Genomic DNA, 7,224 nt, shown 5'->3' with positions numbered 1-7,224 from the left:
GCCATGCTCATGTCCAACCATCTTCTCCCTGCAGCCAGCAGCAATACCACCTGACCCACAGAGGCAAGAGTGGCTCAGTGGAGCCCTTCTCCACAGAAACATGAGACTATTTTTTTAAAAAGGAAGAGAATGGTTTTTTTGTTGGAAAAATAGAAAGGACAATATTTTTTACATATTTATTGAGCTCTACATTTTTCTCTGCTCCCCTCTTTGCCTCTCCCCTTCCCCTTCAATCCTTCCCCAAGGTCCCCATGCTCCCAATTTACTCAGGAGATCTTGTTTTTTTTTACTTTCTACTTCAAAAGGACAGTATTTTGTTTGCATTATTTATTTTCTAAGATAGGGTCTCTTTACATAGCTACATAGGTGTTCTGAAGTATGTAGACCAGGCTGACCTCAAACTCACAGAGATCCACCTGCCTCTGCCCAGTGCTGAGATTAAAGGTATGTGCCACTATGCCAAATGAAAGGGAATATTTTATATACTAAAGGATTTTGTATGGTAAAGTATATTTTGCCTTGGATAAAATGTCTGCATTTTTCCAAAATGAAAAAGAAAGAAGAAAATATGAGGGCTAAAGCAGGAAGCTGAACTAAGTTGCAAATGGGAAAAGTGAGGTGTACAAGGTCTGCCGCCATCATTACTGGGTCTTTAGCCAGAGGGCACCGTGCTCCCACAATGTTACTGGGTCCTTAGTCAAGGGCACTGTGCTCCCACAATATTACTGGGTCCGTAGTCAAGGGTACCGTGCTCCCACAATGTTACTGGGTCCTTAGTCAGAGGGCACCGTGCTCCCACAATGTTACCGGGGTCCTTAGTCAAGGGCACTGTGCTCCCACAATGTTCAAACAATAGTTGTTTTGTATATTAACCAATAAACGTTTGTAACCAGCCCCTATAAATGATAATAGATATTTGTTTGTAATCCAGACCTTGGGGCCAAACCTTGATCAGGTTTGACCAGAAGTTTGAGGCATGCAGCCCCCCAGGGCAGGTGGAGGGAACTCACTGGTGAAAAAGATTGTTAACCTCTTTAGGCCATAGCAAATAACCTCAGATTCTCTGTTTAGTGTTTGAAAACCTATTGGGGTACATTCGCCTCCTACAACTGTGCCTGGCAGCCTCCATACCTTGTAACAGCAAGGCTCCATAGCCCAGTTACTCGTCCATACAAGCATGCTGCCCCACAGCCATGTGCTTGGGGCCAAGGCTGACTCTTTTTTATGAAATATACCCCTATGCTTATGGACGTATCTCTAAAGGCCTCTTAGTGATCACAATATCAACGTCAAATAAGTCATGATTTGAGTCTGTCCTATATCATCAGTGCAGTATAAGTCAGTACAAAACACAGTAACACAAAGACACACAAGACAATGGACAGGACAATGACGCTGGACTAAACCAAAGACACAGCTTTAAGCAACCAATGAAAGACACAGCTTCAAGCTGTTTTGAGGGTGTGGCCCACCCCACTATGGAAATGAGACTGCTATCCATGTGTGTCTCTATAGAGAGCTGGCCACGCCACCCACGTGTCACACCACAGAATTGAGAGGCCACTACCTGCCTGCCTCCCCAGAGGGAACCACCCTCTGCAGAAGGGCTCCCCAGGAACGTCTTCCTGGGTGCTCTGCCTGTGATCTTTTTGCACGTCTGCAGATCATCTTCAGGCACTACGGTTACTGAGCCCACACATAAACAAAACACAGAAAACTTACTGACATGAAACAAAACACAGAAAACTTACCGGCCAGTTAAAGACTCTACAAGTGGTAGTCCTAGTAGGCTTTGGGGGATCACAGACAAGCCCCCTGTTAAGTTGGGGGCATAGCCCCAGCCTCTGGCCTGGGAGTTGCTTTGCTCTGGACTCCAAATCCCATCATGCAAGGTCCTGACCGTGGGGGGGGGATCAGGACCCATCCCACAGGGTATTTAAGGGGCCTCCTAGAGGAGGAACATGTGGTTTTTCGGGTCTGCATGGGCTCCCTCCTGTCCTGTCTCTCCGCCATGTGCTCGTCCACCCAAGAGTATCTTACTTAATAAAACAATGGGCATTTTGATTTGGTTTGATTTGACCTAATTGGATTTCTTGCACCAGCAGGGCTGCTCTTATTCTTAACACCCCCAAATGTCATGATGCCCAAATCCGTGCAATCCCTACAAGCCAACAAAGAAACCAAGTCCCATATGTAAGAGCCAAGAGCCTTTAATTTAGTCAAGTTTGCAAACTTGGTCTCTCCACATGTCCAATGTATTGGAATAATTAGAGAGCCCCGAGCTCAATTAGAATTGGATTTTTATAGCAGTAAAGGTAGGGCTGAGGGGTCTCTGAGGTCCAGGACCCCTGATTTACTGACATTTGTCTAGGGGTGTCCTGGTGAAGTGCCCTGGCAGGTGATCCTATCTACAGTTGTTGGAATGTTAGGCGTTGACTTTGAATGTTCTGCTCTTGAGTAGGGGTCGGGTTATCTCAGCTTGTGGTTTTTTTCCTGCTACCAGGCATTGCTTCAGGGTAAACTACTGAACCTTGGGCCTCTTATTAAATTTATCAAGTGCCAGAGTCCTACTCTGGCAGGTGATAATGGTTGGTGTTGTTCTTTTTTAAAAAATGCTGCAAGATCCCCGTGGCAGTAGGCAGCAGAAATGCTGTAGGTGCCAAATGGTGGTGGCGGGCCATGTGGTGGCAGGCAGCGGGCCCTGGGAGCAGCCAGTCCCAGGCAGAAATGGCTGCCGGTCCCAGAGCGATGGTGGCGGGCCATGTGGTGGCATGCAGCGGGCCCTGGGAGCAGCCAGTCCCAGGCAGAAATGGCTGCCGGTCCCAGAGCGGTGGCCCGAGCCATGTGGCAGCAGACAGGGGGCCCTGGAAGCAGCCAGTCCCAGGCAGAGACGGCTGCTGGTCCCAGAGCAGTGGTGGTGGGCCATGTGGCAGCAGGCAGTGGGCCCCAGGCAGAGACGGCTGCTGGTCCCCGAGCAATGGCTGGTTCCAGGCAGGGGGACACACGGCGGGTGGGCAGAAGACAGAAACATGGATAGACAGGACTTGCAGGGTGAGGTTGAATGTTTATTCAGGGGGTTACGGAGGAGGAAGGGTGAAGGGGGGGAACAGAGAGAGAGGAGAAAGAGACAGAGAAGGGGAGGATCAGAGAAGTGGGGAGAGAGGCAGAAGCGAAGCTGCCTCTCCGAGAGGAAGATGGAAAAGAGAACAAGCTCAAGCCGGAAGCTGAAGATCAGCCTGACTCAGCTGATGGGGAGGGGAATGGGTGTGGCTTGTCTCTTAAAGGGACCAAAACCGTAACAGTTGGAAGTAAAGAACTTCCTTTGGGTGAACTGCCTATACTTAGATTTTTTAAAAATATTTATTTATTTATTATGTATACAATATTCTGTCTGTGTGTATGCCTGAAGGCCAGAAGAAGGCACCAGACCTCATTACAGATGGCTGTGAGCCACCATGTGGTTGCTGGGAATTGAACTCAGGACCTTTGGAAGAGCAGGCCATGCTCTTAACCACTGAGCCACCTCTCCGGCCCCCTATACTTAGTTTATAATGGCTGGTCCCCACAAACACAGTCAGTAAACTGAGCCTCAAAAACTCTGAAAGGCTCTGACCCTTGTCCTGGCGGATAGTTTTCAGTTCACATGAAGAACTTGAGAACGTTAAACACAGGCTGAGAATAAAGCCGACACTCAACGCCATACCTCAAACTCTAGATCCTTTGTAACTCCCGACAAGGGGACGGAATAGAACCAGTTCTCCTCGGCGTCAGCAAGTAGTGGGGAAAGTTCACAGCAATTCAAACAGATTTAGGCTGACTACGCCCACCAGGATCCGGAAACAGGGTGCCTCGGAACCTTTTTACCCGATAAACTTTTGGGAACTTCCGGGAGTGGGAGATTTGTTTCTGAGGGGACGGTCTTCCTGTACTTACGGAAGACTGCTGGTGAGTTCCGCCTGCGCGAATGGCAGCTCTTTCTCCGCCGTCACGGTTTTGTTGGCGTTGCGTGAATCTCCTGTCGCCGGTGTTTGTCGCGAGCCCTCCCAGGCCTCGGGTGGAGAGCAATGTAACTCCAGAATCGCCGGTCGTGCCGGAAGGCCGCTCGGTTCCTCGCTCCTGGGCGCCCCCTACCGGCGGTGTCCGAGGCTGATGCAGGAGGAGCCCCGTGTGACCGCGAAGCCCCGGGGAGGCCCCAGCACTGGGATGGAAGGGAGGCTCCTGGGAGAACTGCCCGGCGGTACCCTGGACAGGGACCTTGGCGGGAGGGACCGAGGAAGGAAGACCCGGGGACAGGGACACCCCGTTGGGAAATCTGGCCTCTGAAAAGAGTGGCAGGACGTCGGGAGGGGGAGGACTCAAGCAAGGTCCAGAAGCTACCTGTGGAAACCGGTGCCATAAAGTTAGGGCTTTTGCTTCAGCTTTGATAACTCCTGAAGGACCCCGTGACCATCCTGATAGGCTAGGATTTCAGGTGCGCAGGCCCCTGGATGAGAACGCTCTTGGGGTGCTGTTGATGGGGTGAGTCAGAATTCTGTTTGGAGGTAGAGTGAGGACACAGGCACTCGACCTTGTGTAACAGTTTGAGGCATTTGCATTGGACTACCTTCTGTTGTTAATACTACAATTTTGCTAATACCTCATGGGGTGAGGTGTTGTTCGTTTTGTTTTTTGGGGCAGGGTCTCTCTTTGTAACCAAAACAGTTCTGGAACTTAAGTCTGTAGACCAAGCTGGCATGGAACTCAGAGATCTGTCTGCCTCCTAGTCAGGGAGCAAGTTAGAAAGCTAGGAAAACTTGCATATATAATAGAATCGCTCTGGAGATATAAACCATTATTTTGATAATAATATTACTGGTTAAAGAATTTTTGAGTTCAAAGTCCTAATTGCTCTGGAGATAAATCATTAACTTTATAATCATGAGTGGATTAATGATTTTTTGACATCTTCTGAAGTCTCCACGTAGCCCCACTTTTAAACCTCTCACAGTGGGAGCTGATTTCAATATGAATTTTACAGGCATCAAACCAGATCAATATTAAATGATGATTCCATGTTTCTGGCCAAAGTGACTCTTTTTTTAAAAAAAATTTATTTATTTATTATGTATATAATATTTTGTCAGCATGTATGCGTGCAGGCTAGAAGAGGGCACCAGACCACATTACAGATGGTTGTGAGCCACCATGTGGTTGCTGGGAATTGAACTCAGGACCTTTGGAAGAGCAGGAAATGTTCTTAACTACTGAGGCATCTCTCCATCCCCTTGAAGTACTCTTACACTAAACCAGAATAGACTATTCTGAGGCTTTCTAAGACTTCTTCTCCCTTACTGTGAAAAGTCAGGCCAGGGTTTGATTCCCAATGCCCACATTGTAGTTCACAAAAGTCTGTTACTCTAGTTGCATTGAATCCTTTCCTGTGGCTGCCACAGGTGCCAGGCAAGAATCCAATATACAGACATATGTGCAGGCAAACACTCAAGATAAACGGTTTTGTGAAATGGATATTTAAACAGGGAACATCATTTTCCCCCTGATTATATGTACTTAGGTTTTGTTTGATGACTGTAGAAAGTTCATAACATGTACAACATAATATTTTAAGAGCACAATAAAAATCACCTAATAATTTCAGTACTCAAGATGTCTATGTTTTGTTGTTTCCTGCATGTTTTTCTGTTCATGTTTTTGCATGACAGATCATACTGATCATATCGTACCATATCCTTCCTTAAATTGGTGCCAACATGGACAAAACTCTCAGGACATTATTCACAAAACTCTGCTTTTTTATAACAGAAACCCTCAGACATAATTCTAGAAAAACAGAAATAACTTTCTATTCTTTTTAAGTTTTCTGTTTTTTAATGTTAATATTTTATTTGTATGGCTGTTTTGCCTGCATATATGTATGTGTACTGTGTGTCTGGACCCAATGGTGTTCAGAAGAGGACATTGGTTGTGACCTTCACGTGAGTGTTGAGAATCAAACCCTGGTCCTCTTCAAGAGCAGCTGCCAACTCTCTGGCCCTGTATTTGTTACTTTGTTTTCTGAGGCTGGATCTCCTGAATCTCAAGCCAGCCTTTGTAGTTGAGTGCGACTTTAATATTTTTTCAGATGAAAATGTAACTTGATGCACATTTAATGGGATAAAATAGGATGGGTGTAAACCGCCTTGGCGGGTTACTCAGTCTAGGGGTTGTGACCCGCCTGGCAGGTCAGTAATTCCAGGGTCCCGGAGAGGTGCTATCTGGAAGACATGGGCAGGAGAGAGGAAGAAGGCCAAGCAGGGTTCTTGTCAAAGCCTTCGTTTATTAGAGTATGGTTACAGTTTATATAGGATGAGGAATTTGGGAGGGGGGGGGCAGGAGCCTGGGCTCTTGCTGCATGGTCCACGTAGGTCACGTAGGCCAGGAGGTTATGATAGGTCAGGTCACGATTCCTAGGCCAGGAAGTCACGAGTTGACACACCTAGTTCTCTAGATAGTTTGGAATGTGGGGCGGGTTCCGCTAACAGATAGCTCTCTATTAACAGATAATTGGGTGTGGGGTAGGCTCTGTCAATAGAAGAGTTCTCTGCAGACTCTCCAGGGCGATGGTTCCTGTAATAATTTTGGGGGGGAAACGGCTCCTGACAAGGAGGAAGGGCCAGTGCCATTTTGTTTGCAGGGAGGAAGGAGTCAGAAACTGGAACAAACTGGGATGTTGAGGAGGACATTCCAGGACTGCCCCCAAAGTAACTAGGGACATAGTATTGGGATTCGGGTGCCAAAGTTAACTATGACCCACTTAATCTGCGCATGTAATAGTGCAAAATTGTGTTTAGTTTAAGAAGTTTTGCATTCAATATATATGGTTGTTTGCTTTTCAGAAAGTGACAGGGCAACTTTTAGAAGTGATTTCTGTTGCCAAATACTAGAAACTGTCAAGTACTGTTAACTAGCTGTGCTGTGCTCAGCACCAGTAAGCTACTTCAGGAAGTGCACCGTTCAGTATAACACAGAAGTAACATTTTAGGTTTTGTTGTTTTAGTTGTGGGCTTAGATATGTTGGCTAACTCATCTCTACAGCCAAAAATTCAGGCTTTTCAAAGGTAGTACTATTTATATTTTGGGTTTTATTCTAGATGCTCATTGTAATTTTGCTTTTGTTTTTTGTGACAGGATCTCACTGTGCAGCTCTGACTGTCCTGGAATTCACTGGACAATTGTTTATGTTAACAG

At 46.7% G+C, this 7,224-nt stretch overlaps 1 protein-coding gene across 5 annotated transcripts in view; it reads left to right on the top strand.

Annotated features, from left to right (window-relative positions):
* Positions 1 to 3,868: 3,868 nt before the first annotated feature.
* The window catches only part of Tprkb (TP53RK binding protein), an 8,305-nt gene continuing 4,949 nt past the window's right edge, over positions 3,869 to 7,224 (top strand). Inside the window, exon 1 of one of the 5 annotated variants that reach the window (XM_005364649.2) lies at positions 3,869 to 3,945. The gene's annotated coding sequence lies outside the window, so the exon portion shown is untranslated. The other 4 variants (XM_005364647.2, XM_013352827.2, XM_005364648.3 and 1 more) reach the window with 4 other exon arrangements.

Source organism: Microtus ochrogaster (genome assembly GCF_000317375.1).
Source record: "Microtus ochrogaster isolate Prairie Vole_2 chromosome 14 unlocalized genomic scaffold, MicOch1.0 chr14_random_3, whole genome shotgun sequence".
In the NCBI taxonomy this organism is placed as follows: Eukaryota; Metazoa; Chordata; class Mammalia; order Rodentia; family Cricetidae; genus Microtus; species Microtus ochrogaster.
The sequence above is the reverse complement of the archived record's forward strand: the minus strand, read 5'-3'. Positions and strand labels throughout refer to the sequence as shown.